The following is a 14,801-nucleotide window of genomic DNA, read 5'->3' as shown; positions in this document are numbered from 1 at the left end:
CCCAGACAATGCTAGAATAATGGTAATAAAAGTAATGATAGTAATTATTAAGCACTTACTATGTATCAAGCACTGTGCCTGAGGTAAATGAAAAATCATCAGATGGGAAAAAAATCTCTCCTATTTTCTCTCCTGCCTTATTATCTTATTATTCACCATTTGCTTTCATCTTCTGCCCAGTACAGGAAAACTACAATTTGGCAATATAAAAAATTGATTACTCTTCTACTCTCATATCTAATCACTGAATTTGTTTTAACACTATATACAGTCCAGTGTATATATCTAAGATGAAATTTTCTCAACTGCCTGAATATGATGTTAGTAGTAACACAAGCCTCACCTCTTCTTAATGGGTAAGTAAATAGTCCTTTTTACAGTCTTGCTGTTATCTGTTCCTAGTAGTAACTCTGATAAATGACCCATTGGTTTTGTTTACTATTTTCTACTCATGGTATTATGGGATTATTTGATGTTATATTCCCTGGTTAGCACAATTCAAATAATGGCTTTCCACTCTGCATTGCCAATGAAGATTTCCGGCTGTAGAAATTAACAAAATGAGCCAATACACTTACAAACTTTTCAGTTACCTTTAAGCCTCTATGAACTCCTCAAAATGAGCCACAGTAAATTCCATATCATGTAAAGTATTTATTTACAGGACAAAGCTAATGGCAACAGCAGTTTCCTAATGGGTTTAGAAAGTTAAAATGGATGAAACAAGGTGCTGTAATTTGAGAGTGCCTTTAGCTATGTTTTTCACAATTTCAACCTTGCAATAGTGATTTAAAAAATTCTACATGGGTTCTATTCATCATTTTCCTTTTAGAGGACTATTTTCAAAGCCTCGTGTAGTTAATCATTTCAGTTAACTAGGACTCATGTTTTCTCTCAGTGAATTGGTTTATTATGACAGTTAAATATTTAGGCTGAAATATCATCAATAAATCATTTTTTATTTCAAAGTAATTTGCTTTGGAGGCTGTGTATACCTGTACGCTTAAATGTGACTTGCATTCCCCATTTCACTGAAAAAAAAATAGACCTACAGGAGAACAGTAGAGACTATTTCCTACACAGCATTTTAAGAGGAGTATTACGGTTGGTCTGACCAGCGATGTAAAACTAAATGATGATGCTGCAGGGAAATCTATCCCCACTGATCAAGAATTCCCCTATTCCTCCCTTCCATAGCAGAGTCCAAGACCCATGACTGACACAAGAATAACCTTGATTGCTAGGTTTTCACCCACCTACTGACCCAAAGAGAGCCATTCTGCTAGTTAAACATCAGTGAGCAAACTTAAATTGGTTGGATGATTTTGTTAGTTATAGCATTTAAAGTAGTTGTCCTTTGTCCTTTTCATGAAACTTCTGTCACCTGCCCAACAATTGGTCTGTGGGGCATTCTTTCATCCACATCTCCTAATTCAGCCGGTGATCAATATCTTTTCCGTAACAGCTGGTCATCCACTGATTTTGCAAGCCTAGCCTTTCATCTGGCCCCTTCTTTACAACTGGCCTCCTGTCTTATATTCTATAGCCTTTTGGGGTTGCATAAGACCTGATGCTATATCCCCTCACCTTTGACCCAATCACCACCAGCCCCTAACCCACCTGCCCCTGCCATTTTGCCAAAGTGATGCTACTTCTGGTAATAGTTGAATAATAATAATAATAATAGTATTTGTTAAGCACTTACTATGTGCAAAGCACTGTTCTAAGGCTGGGGGGGATACAAGGTGATCAGGTTGTCCCAAGTGGCGCTCACAGTCTTAATCCCCATTTTACAGATGAGGTAACTGAGGCCCAGAGAAGTTAATTGACTTGCCCAAAGTCACACACCTGGCAATTGGCAGAGTCAGGGTTTGAACCCATGACCTCTGACTCCAAAGCCCGTGCTCTTTCCACTGAGCCACACTGCTTCTCTACACTGCTTCTCTACACTGAGCCACACTGCTTCTTGCTTCTCAAGAATATGTCATTCTTGAGGTTGTGATAAGAGACCTAGAAGACAGAACAGACTACTCTTCTGATTAACTGGTCTAATCTTCCAATTCAATGGGCTATAGAACACGAGTACATTATAGAGGTGCACATTGGCTAAGGTACTTTTGATCAGATTATGGGTGTCCATGGGCACCCTTCTTTAATTGTACCCCACCAAGTTGAAGGTATATAGCATTTTTATTAACCATGTCCTCTGTTTCCTGCAGACAGGATCTGATTGTTTGAAACAAATGCCAAACAGCTAATGCAGTGTGACACAGATATGGGGAGAGGTGCACAGAGATTTTACAGTTTACATTTGCTGAAGCTTATTAATATCCGCCCCCATTCCCAGGTAATAGTGAGATTGTAGCGGCACGTGAACAGATAAAAAGATACAATGTTTCTTAAAAAAAAACAAAACAGCATGCCTCACATTCCCAACTCTGTTGCCCCGCTGCAATCCTCTCCTCCCAGTCAGGTAAAAGAATTCCCACTGCCACTGCTGCTGTCACCATCCCTCGCATGAGCCTTACAATTCCCCTCCATATCCCAGCAGCCCTGGATAGAGAGGAGGAAGAGGAAGAGAAAAATAGAAAATGTAGTCATCCTGATTGCTTGGTAGAAGGGGGGCATGTCCATGCTGCCACAGTTGCCCCAAAGGGGAGCAGAGAGGAGGCTCCAGGAGGGCAAGAGCTCACAGGAATGTCCCACCACTCCCTTCCCCAGCCCCTTGTCGCTAGGCTGATGACTAAGACAATGGATGAGGCAGTGAAATATTGCAGCAGTTATCCAATATCTTGAAAGACTTCACCAAATGACTGTCATTGTTAAGAATGACAGTAATCTTTTGAGGAACTGAGAGAGGCTTGCACACTGCCAAAGAACAACAGGTCTAATCTGATTTTCTGGTATCTCTCCCAGAGTTTAGCACATTGTTTGCCACATAGTAAGAGTTATACCCAGATTGACAAAGTCAGTGACATTGGGGCCTACAGCATCATACAAAATTGAGAGTCTATAAGACTGTTGTGGTATCCAACTGTTTTATGGCTGTGAGACCTGGCTTTATTTCCAAAGGTATTTCCATTTTCTTGAACTGGGTGTTCATCAGCATTATAAGTGACTACATCAAATGGCAAAACTGAGTCACCACCATTGAAGTCCTGGAACTCCATCAGATTGCTAGCAATGAGATGATACCCATTACAAGATAGTTTTGTTGTGTGATTTCTTGAAGAGCTGACTATAGCATTCTCAAGCAGCAAGCATGAGAATGCTTGAAAGTGGGCATGGAGCAAGCAGAGGGAGGAGAACAAACATTTTAAAAGGACAGAGAAGCCCATATTGTTGGAAAACTAAGCAGCAGAAAAAGGCAGCGTTGAAGAGGGGGTTTTCTCTCATTTTCTGTAAATTTTAGGAAATCAATCAATCAATCAATGATATTTATCAGACTGCATCAGTTGGCCCAGATCATCAAATGTTGCCCAGGCAAGAGCTGCCCACAGACACTGAGTTCTCTCCTTGGCAAGCTGCCTCAGCCAGCCCTGGACATCGATGATTGCCCAGGACAGAGTGCTGTCTAAGGAACTGAGATCTCTTTCTGCTGAGCTGCCCCAGTACAGCAGCATTTACTGGGAGAAGCAGTGTGGCTTAGTGGAAAGAGCCCGGGCTTTGGACTCAAAGGTCTTGTGTTCTAATCCTGCCTCTGCCACTGTCATTCAATTGCATTTATTGAGCTCTTACTGTGTGCAGAGCATTGTACTAAGTGCTTGGGAAGTACAAGTTGGCAACATATAGAGATGGTCCCTACCCAATAATGGGCTCACAGTCAAGAAGGGGGAGACAGACAGCTGTATGACCTTGGGCAAGTTACTTAACTTCTCTGGGCCTCAGTTCCCTCATCTGTCAAATGGGGATGAAAACTGTGAGCCCCACGTGGGACAACCTGATTACCTTGTATCTACCCCAGCGTTTAGAACGGTGCTTGGCACATAGTAAGCACTTTAAATAATAAAAAAACAAATAAATAATACACTGAGATTGCTCCCTGATGAGCTGCCTCAGTCAGCCCAGGACATTGAACATCACCCAGGAGAGAGTATGGTCCAAGAACACTTAGATCACTCTCTGCCGAGCTGCCTCAGCTGGCCCAGGTTAACGAACATTGGAATGACTGCCTACCATCACTCGGCAGAACACATAGATTTCACTTCCAAACTGTTTTGGCGGAGAAATGGCCATTTCTTCATTTCCTTCTCCCTGCAGCCCCGTCAGAATTCATAGAGAAGACAGAACAGGTTAGCTGTCTGACAACGTGGTGACAAAAGACCCAGTTTTTTACATATCAAGAGCTGTCTGTGCTTATCAACTAAGCCCTCTGTTTACTCCTAGATATTCACCTCTTTACTCTCAAGGACCCAAGGACCCATATTCCAATTAGCAATTTAATCAGGAACCACCACATTAAGCAGTTATTGCTGTTGGCAACCTCACCTTTAACCCTTAAACTTCTCAGACCACCTCATGTCCCCTCCATCCCCTCCCTCCGATCAGTCCATCCCTGTCTTCCCTTTCCAGTACCCAGCATCCAACCCTTCCTCTCCCTCCCCACTTTGGGCTGACCCTACCCCATCCCTGTTATCCTGTTTCAGCACCCCACTCAACAGCCCCCTAGCCCATGCTGGCCCCCATCAGCTCACTACCATCCAACCACTCCTGACCCCTCAAGCCATATCCATCCCTGGGATCTCTCTCACAGGTTCAGTCAAGTGCAGTGGAACCCTCACTGCACTGTGGGAAAACTTCATTTCATCCTTAAACTGTTCCTGACCCAATACCTTCCTGGCCATCACTGATCCTGGTTCTCGCCTTATGTCACCATCTCCCTTGTTGCTCTTTCTAGAAGGGAATTCATTCATTCATTCATTCATTCATTCATCTCATCTTCGCCCACTCTCCCAGTTTCACTGGGAAAGGGGGAGGAATGAGCTTCCTACTTGCTTCCCAATGATACCACTTCTCCCATCTTGCCTTTATTACTGCATCAGCCTCCTTGTTGATTTCCCTGCCTTCTGTCTCTCTCCACTACAGTCCAAAGTATTTGCTCTGCTGCCCAGACCATTTTTCTACAAAAATGGTCAGTCCATGTTTCCCCACTCCTCAAGAACCTCCAGAGGCTGCCCATCCATGTCTGCATCAAACAGAATATCTTTACCATTGGCTTTAAAGCACTCAATCACTTTGACTCCTCCTACCATACCTCCCTTATTTCTAACTACAACCTAGTCTTCACACTTCACTCAACTAATGTTACCGACTAACTGTACCTTGATTTCTTGCAGTTCACCACCAACCTCTCACCCACATCCTGTCTCTAGCCTGGAATGCCCTCCCTCTTTATAGCATCGAAGCAGTGTGGCTTAGTGGAAAGAGCAAGGGCTTGGGAGCCAGAAGTCATGGGTTCTAATCCTGGCTCTGCCACTGATGAGCTGTGTTACCTCGGGCAAATCATTTGACTTCTCTGTGTCTCAGTTACCTCATCTGTAAAATGGGAATTAAGACCATGAGCCCCATGTGGGACAACCCTGATTACCTTGTGTCTACCCCAGTACTTAGAACAGTGCTCGGTACATAGTAAGCACTTAACAAATTTCATTATTATTATTATCACTCTCCACACCTTCAAAGCCTTACTGAAGCTGCAGTTCCTCCAAGAGGTCTTCCCAGAGTAGGCCATTTCCTCTTCTCCCACTCCCTTTCGCATCACCCTTGTACTCGGATTTGTAACCTTTATTCACCCTTCCCTTAGGCCCATGGCACTTGTTAACATATCATTACTTTATTTATTTGTATTAATGTCTGTTTCCTCCTCACTGTAAACTCATAGTGGGCAGAGAACATGTCTGCCAACTCTGTTATATTGAACTTTCCCAAGTGCTTAGTATACAGTGCTCTGCACAAAATAATTACTCAGTAAATATGATTGATTGATTGAATGTAAGGTACCATACTAAACACTTGGTAGAGTGAAACAGTAGAAAGGCACACATTTCCTACACTAGAAGAGTTTACAATTTCAGAGGGGAAAACAGAAAAAAGTAATATATAGATAGTAAAATCATGATGAATAACAAGAAAGCAAGAATTAGTGCAAGCACGAGAAGATAAAACAGCTGAACTAATAACTGAATGTATAGAAAAAAGCATGAATAAAATATATAAGGAATAAAAATAACAAGAGTACAAGTGCTGAAAGTGATTGTTGGGATAATTTGGCAGGGAATGCTTCATAGAGGAAGTTGAGTTTTAGAGGGCTTTGAAGATGGAGTAAATTGTAATCTGGAAGATTTAATCAGGGAGGTCGTTGGAGGCTGGAAGAACAATATCAGTGAGGGAAATGAAGCAGACAAGTTGAGAGCAAGTCACAGTTAGAAGGTGAGTTTCAGAGTTGCACTGAGGATATTTAACAGGGATGGTGGGTCAGTTTTAATAACCCTCTGGTATTTATTGAGTGTTTTCTGTGTGCAGAGCACTGTACGAGAAGCAGCGTGGCTCAATGGAAAGAGCACGGGCTTTGGAGTCAGAGGTCATGGGTTCAAATCCTGGGTCCGCCAATTGTCAGCTGTGTGACTTTGGCTAAGTCGCTTCACTTCTCTATGCCTCAGTTACCTCATCTGTAAAATGGGGATTAAGACTGTGAGCACCCGTGGGACAACCTGATCACCTTGTAACCTCCCCAGTGCTTGGAACAGTGCTTTGCACATTGTAAGCACTTAATAAATCCCATTATTATTATTATCATTATTAAGCATCTAGAAGTCTCAATCCACATGGCTAGATTGTGGAAGGGTTCGAGTTAAACTGTAAATTATTTAACAGCAGTTAATGTATGTTTCACTACTGTTCTGCTTTCCCAAACATTCACTATGCTGTCCGACACTCAGTTCATCCTCAGTAGGCTCCACTAATGTGGATATTGATGATAACCGCAATGACGATCATGATGATGATGGATTGTTCTAGAATCTTCTGGACAGCTCCTTGATTATCATGCTCTAAGAGGTTTGCTGGGCCAGATGAAGATTGAACCTGGAGTTCTGGGGATTCTTAATAATAATAATGATGATGGCATTTGTTAAGTGCTCACTATGTGCAAAGCACTGTTCTAAGCACTGGGGAGAATACAAGGTGATCAGGCTGTCCCACGTGGAGCTCACAGTCTTAATCCCCATTTTACAGATGAGGTAACTGAGGCACAGAGAAGTTAAGTGACTTGCCCAAAGTCACAATTGGTGGAGTCGGGATTAGAACCCATGACCTCTGACTCCCAAGCCTGTGCTCTTTCCACTGAGCCATGATGGCTCATTAAAATTGACTATGCATTATAAAGTAAACCTCTTCTTTTCAAAATAGGGAAAATATTCCTTTTTCCCAAGTGGATCTGTAATCAGGTTATCACGATTGGCTCAACCTAAATATTGGGAAGCAATATAACCTAGTGGAAAGAGGAGAGAATGGAGAAGCTGGAGCACTGGGTTCGAGTCCCAACTCAAGCATTTGCCTGATGTGTCTACACCTCAGTCTACTCATCTGAAAACGGGAATTAAATATATTTCCTTGCCTGTGAGCCCCATATGGGACAGAGGTTGTATCCAATCTGATTATCTTGAATTTTCCTCAGTTCTTCAGACAGTGCTTGGCCCAGAATAAGTGCTTGGCAAGCACCATCATTATAATTGTTATTTTTTAGCATCGCTATTATTATGCTTGGGGAGAAGGTTGAAAATCACAAAGCTTATGGAGATGAAATATATTAGAGAAACCACATCCATATACCCAAGAGGAAAAGGGTGCTGGATGCATCCCTCTGAAATACCTAATGCAATTGGGTCACCTGATTGATATTAGTAGTGATTCTCAGAGGGGACCTTAGATTATGCTTCCTGAAAGCCAGAGATTAGTGCAACCATGGTGAAGGGTAGAACGCCAATGCATTGCCGGTTAGGGGAAAAAGTGGCAGGTGTCAAAATAAAAGGTTAGGCCTTGTGCCTGGGGACCCATCTGTCAGGAAATTAAAAAAAAAAGTAATAAGACAATTAATGTATTCATTTATGTTGCTCATGCCAAACTGTGAATTACATGAAAATGGCTAATAAATCGTACCTTCAAGTGTTCAGAGGAAGTTTTATGAGTAAATAATTCAATATAGAGCCAAACCTGCTATTAAATACATGGAAAAGCTAACTAAAAGCTTCAAATCTCTAATAATTTGCTGGAGAGAAAACCTTAGGATTTTCATATCCAAGCCTTTAATCAACTGTAACTCTCAAAATTTTATACTTTACAAAGCAAGACTAATTTTTTTTTTGCAATCTACATGAGACATGGAATTAATTGTCATAATTATCAAATTACACATGTAAAATAGTAAAGGGGGTGCTAGGAATAGAACAATGTAAGTTACTAATTCAACACCATATTTAAATATTTTATTCACAACCTTGTCATTATTATAGCCTCATTTTCACTCGGTGACTAATCTACATTCTTTATTTCAAGCTTTTGCTTTGTCTTCTCACCACTTCTCCTTCATAATTTAAGACTAGGATTTATATTTATCTTAATACTCATCGGCAAGATCTTCCTTTAGATATAAAATCCTCCTGAACATTTAAAATGAAAGGCCATTTCACTATTGGACATAGGAACATAAACGAAAATTAGAAGGAAAATAAGATTAGTGTGCAGTTGATGTTATAAAGCATCAATTTAAAACTGTTCCCCAAGTAACATAAGTGGCAAAGTCTTTGAATAAATGCATTTTTTTCACTTATAAGACTGGGATATATATACCAAATAGAAATTAATGTAATATGATAATGTCTGGGGAACCAGCATGGCTTAGGGGCTTGGGAGTCAGAGAAAATAGGTTCTAAACCCATCTCCACCACTTATCTGCTGTGTGACCTTGGGCACGTCACTTCACTTCTCTGTACCTCAGTTACCTCATCTGTAAAATGGGAATTAAGAATGTGAGCCCCATGTGGGACAGGACTGTGTCCAACCTGATTTGCTTGTATCTACCTCAGTGTTTAGTACAATACAATGCTTGGCACATAGTAAATGCTTAATGAATACCATAATTATTATTATTGTTAAATGTACCAAATTGTTTTGAAGCTATTTACTTATATCAAATGTTAAATGCATTTGTTTATGCTATGATAATTTTGACCATCATTATCATTATTATTATTATTATCATTAACAACATCAAGTTTTCCTTACTACCACACTGTTTTTGGAGTGGTGTCATCTGATGGATACGGCGGGGGTGTAGTCCCGGCCTGCCGTGTGGTCACAGTTAAATAATTTATCATCCCTGTGTCTCAGGATCCTCATAAATCAATCAATCAATCATATTTATTAAGCATTTACTTTGTGCAGGGTACTGCACAAAGTGCCTGGGAGAGTATAATATAACAGAGTTGACAGACACATTTTCTGATGTGAGCCCGTTGTGGGCAGGGATTGTCTCTATTTGTTGCTGAATTGTACTTTCCAAGCTCTTAGTTCAGTGCTCTGCATACAGTAAGTGCTCAATAAATATGATTGATTGAATGAATGAATGAATGTAGCACAGTGTTAAAAATTCCTTAAAACATATATTAAATGTTTACTGTCAAACCAATTCAAGCCACTAGCCTTCACAGGGCTCCAGATCTAAAAGGAATGGAGAGCAGATATTTTATTTCTGTTTTACAGGTGATGAACTGAGGTGGAGAGATTCAATGACTTGCCCAAGGCCAGGACTAGATTAACTCTGCTATGAAGCTGGATTCAATTTTGCAAAGGTTCTGTACATATAGGTTTTTCCTAATTTAAAATCAAATGATCAAATTATGGGCTTTGAGGCTACTATCACTACAGTAAATATGCTTCTTAATAAAAAAAAAGCTCTGGGTACATTTCAATCTCAAAACATCTACTATTTAATTCAATATAGTCTACTCTTTAACCTTAGAGCAGATGTACAGACCTAACAGAAGTGAAAAAAAGGATTATTTAATCAATCAATTGTATTTATTGTGTGCATACTCTGTGCAAAGCACTGTCCAATGCATTTGGGAGAGTACCATAGAGTTAGTTAGCACCGTCCATGCCTTTAGGAAGTTCACAATATCATGGCTTAGTGGATTCATTCAATCGTATTTATTGAGTGCTTACTGTGTGCAGAGCACTGTACTAAGCGCTTGGGAAGTACAAGTTGGCAACATATAGAGATGGTCCCTACCCAACAGTGGGTTCACAGTCTATAAGAGGCTCAATGTCATGGGCATGGGCATGGGCATTGTGTCTCCAGTGCTTAGAACAGTGATTTGCACATAGTAACTGCTTAACAAATGCCATCATTATTATTACTATTACTCAGTACGGTGCTTGGCACATAGGAAGTAATAATTATTGTTATTATTAAGGGAAACTATATCTTACCTGGATATCTTGTACCTTCACTCTGCTTAGTATAGTCTTTGGCACATACTAAGTGTTTAAAACATACCATGATTACTGTCGTTAATAATGAATTAATTCCTCTAGGTAGGTTCTTACTCCCGATGACTCAGATCGAAGCTCACGTGTAATTCTCAGTGGGAGACACCATCACTACCCCTCATCAGGCAGGAATCATCGGATGTCTTTGCAGCAATCTCCTAAGAGCTACTGTATGGTGATGAATTCATTCATTCAATCATATTTATTCAGTTGTATTTATTATTATTAATAATAATAATGGCATTTATTAAGCGCTTACTATGTGCAAAGCACTGTTCAAAGTTCTGGGGAGGTTACAAGGTGATCAGGTTGTCCCACGTGGGGCTCACAGTCTTAATCCCCATTTTACAGATGAGGTAGCTGAGGCCCAGAGAAGTTAAGTGACTCGCCCAAAGTCACACAGCTGACAATTGGCGGAGCAGGGATTTGAACCCATTACCCCTGACTCCAAAGCCCGTGCTCTTTCCACTGAGCCATGCTGCTTCTCTAGTGCTTATTGAGCGCTTACTGTGTGCGGAGCACTGTACTAAGTGCTTGGAAAGTACAATTCGGCAACAGATAGAGACAATCCCATCCCAACAACGGGCTCACAGTCTGCATTTAGTAGGCAAGACAAGAAGTTATGAAAATGATTATTAACAGCTTCCTAATGTTAGCCCCATGCTACGGACTGATAATGACAAGTGGGGAGAAAACTGAGAAGCCCTACCCACAGCCAAAGATTTTCATCAGTAACATCATAAATTGCTATCCCTGAATTCTGCTACCCCAACAGCGCACTATTCATCAATACACAGATAAAAATTAATGGAAAATTGAATTAAAAGGTTAATATGTCTTTAAAGAAATTGACAGCAAAGTATGATAGCAATGGGACACCTAAAAACCCTTGTCTTTTATGGTAGTTGCAGTCATCTAGAAGATACATCTTGGTTACCTTTGTCAAAAGTATCTCCTTTAAGGCTGCAGTGACTATAAACATCACAAGAGGTATTTTAAAACAGTTTCAAGCATTACTTTCAAGCTATAATAGATCTCAAATAACAAGACAGAGCACGAGTGATGAAGTTTTGGAATGAAATGAGTTTTTAGTGTTGAGGAAATTACAGAAAAACATAAATTTCCCCATTTTAATGTATATGTAGAATGGATGATAGAATGGATGAATACAATCAGTTGTATTTATTGAGCACTTACTGTGCGCACAGCACCATACTAAGCACTTGGAAGAGTAAAATATTATTGAGTTGGTAGACACATTCCCTGCTCACAAGGGGCTTACAGTCCAGAGGGGAAGACAGACATTAATATAAACAAATACCTTACAGAATTGTTATGAGTGATCTTTGTGACTTGCAAGATTATGAATTCTAATTCTTTTCTGCTCTTCCAAATCAATCAATTGATGAATGATATTTACTGAGCATTTACTGTGTGCAGAGCTCTGTAGTAAGCGCTTGGGAGGGTACAATATAGGAGAAATAGTCCCTACCCACAAGAAACTTTCAGACCAGTGCTTACAGTCAAATGCTCTGCACACAGAAGATGATTAGTAAATGGTCATGATTGATCGATTGATTGATTGATGAAATGTAGACTCAAATACAGTGGCATGGCAGTGAATGGTAGAGGCAGATAATGGTAAAACAGGAACAGTCTGCTGTGCAGAACTCAGGAGAGTTTGAGGAAAGACTGGGAAGACTTCTCCTTAAGGGCAGAGCCTGTGCCTTTTATTTCTGTTCCATTTTCCCAAGTGATTAGTACGGGACTCTGCACGTAGGTCCTTACTAAACTAAACTTACAAACTAGGTCACATGATGATGATTTGCCACTTGTCCCAATTTTGAGGGAAGACAGTAAGTGCTCATTAAGCACTAGAGAAACAGCATGGCTCAGTGGAAAAAGCACGGGCTTTGGAGTCAAAGGCCATGGGTTCAAATCCCGGCTCCTCCAATTGTCAGCTGTGTGACTTTGGGCAAGTCACTTAACTTCTCTGGGCTTCAGTTACCTCATCAGTAAAATGGGGATTAAGACCGTGAGCCCCGCATAGGACAGCCTGATCACCTTGTAGCTTCCCCAGTGCTTAGAACAGTGCTTTGCACATAGTAAGCCTTCCTTCAAAGTACCTGACTTGAAATTGGGACAAGTGGCAAATCATCATCATGTGACCTAATTTGTACGTTTAGTTTAGTAAGGACCTATGTGCAGAGTCCTGTACTAATCATTTGGGAACATGGAACAGAAATAAAAGAGAAGCAGCATTTGCTCAGTGGAAAGAGCCCGGGGATTTGGAGTCAGGGGGCATGGGTTCAAATCCCGGCTCCACCACTTATCAGCTGTGTGACATTGGGCGTCACTTCACTTCTCTGGGCCTCAGTTCCCTCATCTGTAAAGTGGGAATGAAAACTGTGAGCCCCCCCGTGGGACAACCTGATCACTTTGTTAACCTCCCCAGTGCTTAGAACAGTGCTTTGCACATAGTAAGCACTTAATAAATGCCATTAAAAATAAATAAATAAAATAAATAAAAGGCACAGGCTCTGCCCTTAAGGAGCTTACAAACTAATGAAAATGCAGCAGATTGGTAAAGGACTGCTTTCGTATAATCATCATCAATCGTATTTATTGAGCGCTTACTATGTGCAGAGCACTATACTAAGTGCTTGGGAAATACAAATCGGCAACACATAGAGACAGTCCCTACCCAACAGTGGGCTCACAGTCTAAAAGGGGGAGACAGAGAACAAAACCAAACATACTGACAAAATAAAATAAATAGGATAGATATGTACAAGCAAAATAAATAAATAAATAAATAGAGTAATAAATATGTACAACCATATATACATATATACAGGTGCTGTGGGGAAGGGAAGGAGGTAAGATGGGGGGGATGGAGAGGGGGAGTATAAGTACCATGTGAAATGGAGTCACCTGATAGCCACAATTTGAAACCTGGAATTCACTTTCAGAAGTACCCTATTTGAGTATGTGTATAAATGGCTAAGTTGCAGCTAAAGAGGTTTGCTTTTAAATCCTCCAAACAGGTCTGGTTGAAAACTGGCAAGAGAATTGCAGGGGGAGCAAAAATGAAAACTTCATGATCTAAGGTATTTGGGAGTTGCTTTTCCTACATTTCCCAGAGGCTTCTGGAGAAATCTGAAAGGAGTTTACCTTCCCAACATCATCTTCTGGGCAGACCTGGAGTGGAGTTTAGACTTCTTAAGGGGTTATACCAGATGAAAAGCCTCTTTCTGTTGCAAGCTTTTACCACTATTAATGGGAGCCCCTCCTCCCCATCTGACTGCCTTTCTGTCTGTCTGTCTGTCTCTCTCCTCCTCGCTATTTCTGCTGTAGATCCTGACAGAAGAAGATTTCCATGCAGTGAGAGTTCTTCTCTATGTTTCAGCTGTGGTGAAAAAGGCTAGGATGATCTAACTGGGTTACTTCAATTTAAACCTTTTCCATTCGCTTCCCAACGCAAAGAGAGAGACGGAGGACATGTACATTGCAGGCCTTAACCAGCTTACACATTAGAGGCTCTCTCAGTACCTTCTGAAGTCTCTAGCCTTATGGTGGCATATTATATCAGTCACTGACTCCCCAATTATTGTATTAACTGAACCTCCACTCTGGTTACTGGGACTTTGTAACTGATACCAAATGTTAATTCAAGCATTTATTCTGTTGGTGATGTTTACTGTATCGCCTTCTTTGCTAACCTCCCTGCCCCTTGTCTCCCCCAACTCGTCATACTTCAGAGAGGTTGGCTGCAAGATAGACAAAACTGAAGTACAGTGAGTGGTTGGCATTAGAGAGAAGCAGCGTGGCTCAGTGGAAAGAGCCCCAGCTTTGGAGTCAGAGGTCATGGGTTCTAATCCCGGCTCCTCCACTTGTCAGCTGTGTGACTTTGGGCAAGTCACTTCACTTCTCTGTGCCTCAGTTCCCTCATCTGTAAAATGGGGATGAAGACTGTGAGCCCCCCACAGGACAGCCTGATCACCTTGTAACCTCCCCAGTGCTTAGAACTGTGCTTTGCACAAAGTAAGCACTTAATACATGCCATTATTATTATTATTATTATTATTATTATTATTATTATTATTATTCAGTGGTTGACCATCCACCTCTACATCAAACAGAAACTTCTTACTGTCAGCTTTAAAGCACTCAATCACCCTCCCCCTGTCTACCTCACCTCATTGCTCTCCTACTACAACCCATCCTGGACACTGCACTCCTCTAATAATAAT

General features: G+C 40.9%; 1 long non-coding RNA gene across 3 annotated transcripts; it reads left to right on the top strand.

The window, feature by feature from the left end:
• Positions 1-211: 211 nt before the first annotated feature.
• Positions 212-14,400, top strand: LOC119927051. Of its 3 annotated transcripts, none has more exons than XR_005450388.1 (5): positions 212-356; positions 9,760-9,848; positions 10,598-10,723; positions 13,596-13,658; positions 13,906-14,400. It is a non-coding gene; the product is annotated as an uncharacterized LOC119927051 (long non-coding RNA). The 3 variants fall into 3 exon arrangements; XR_005450389.1 differs by having other exon boundaries at positions 10,594-10,718; XR_005450387.1 differs by having other exon boundaries at positions 10,594-10,723.
• Positions 14,401-14,801: the final 401 nt, after the last annotated feature.

The sequence above is a fragment of the Tachyglossus aculeatus genome, chromosome 4, assembly GCF_015852505.1.
Source record: "Tachyglossus aculeatus isolate mTacAcu1 chromosome 4, mTacAcu1.pri, whole genome shotgun sequence".
In the NCBI taxonomy this organism is placed as follows: domain Eukaryota; kingdom Metazoa; phylum Chordata; class Mammalia; order Monotremata; family Tachyglossidae; genus Tachyglossus; species Tachyglossus aculeatus.
Note: the sequence above shows the minus strand (reverse complement) of the source record. Positions and strands in the feature narration are given on the sequence as shown.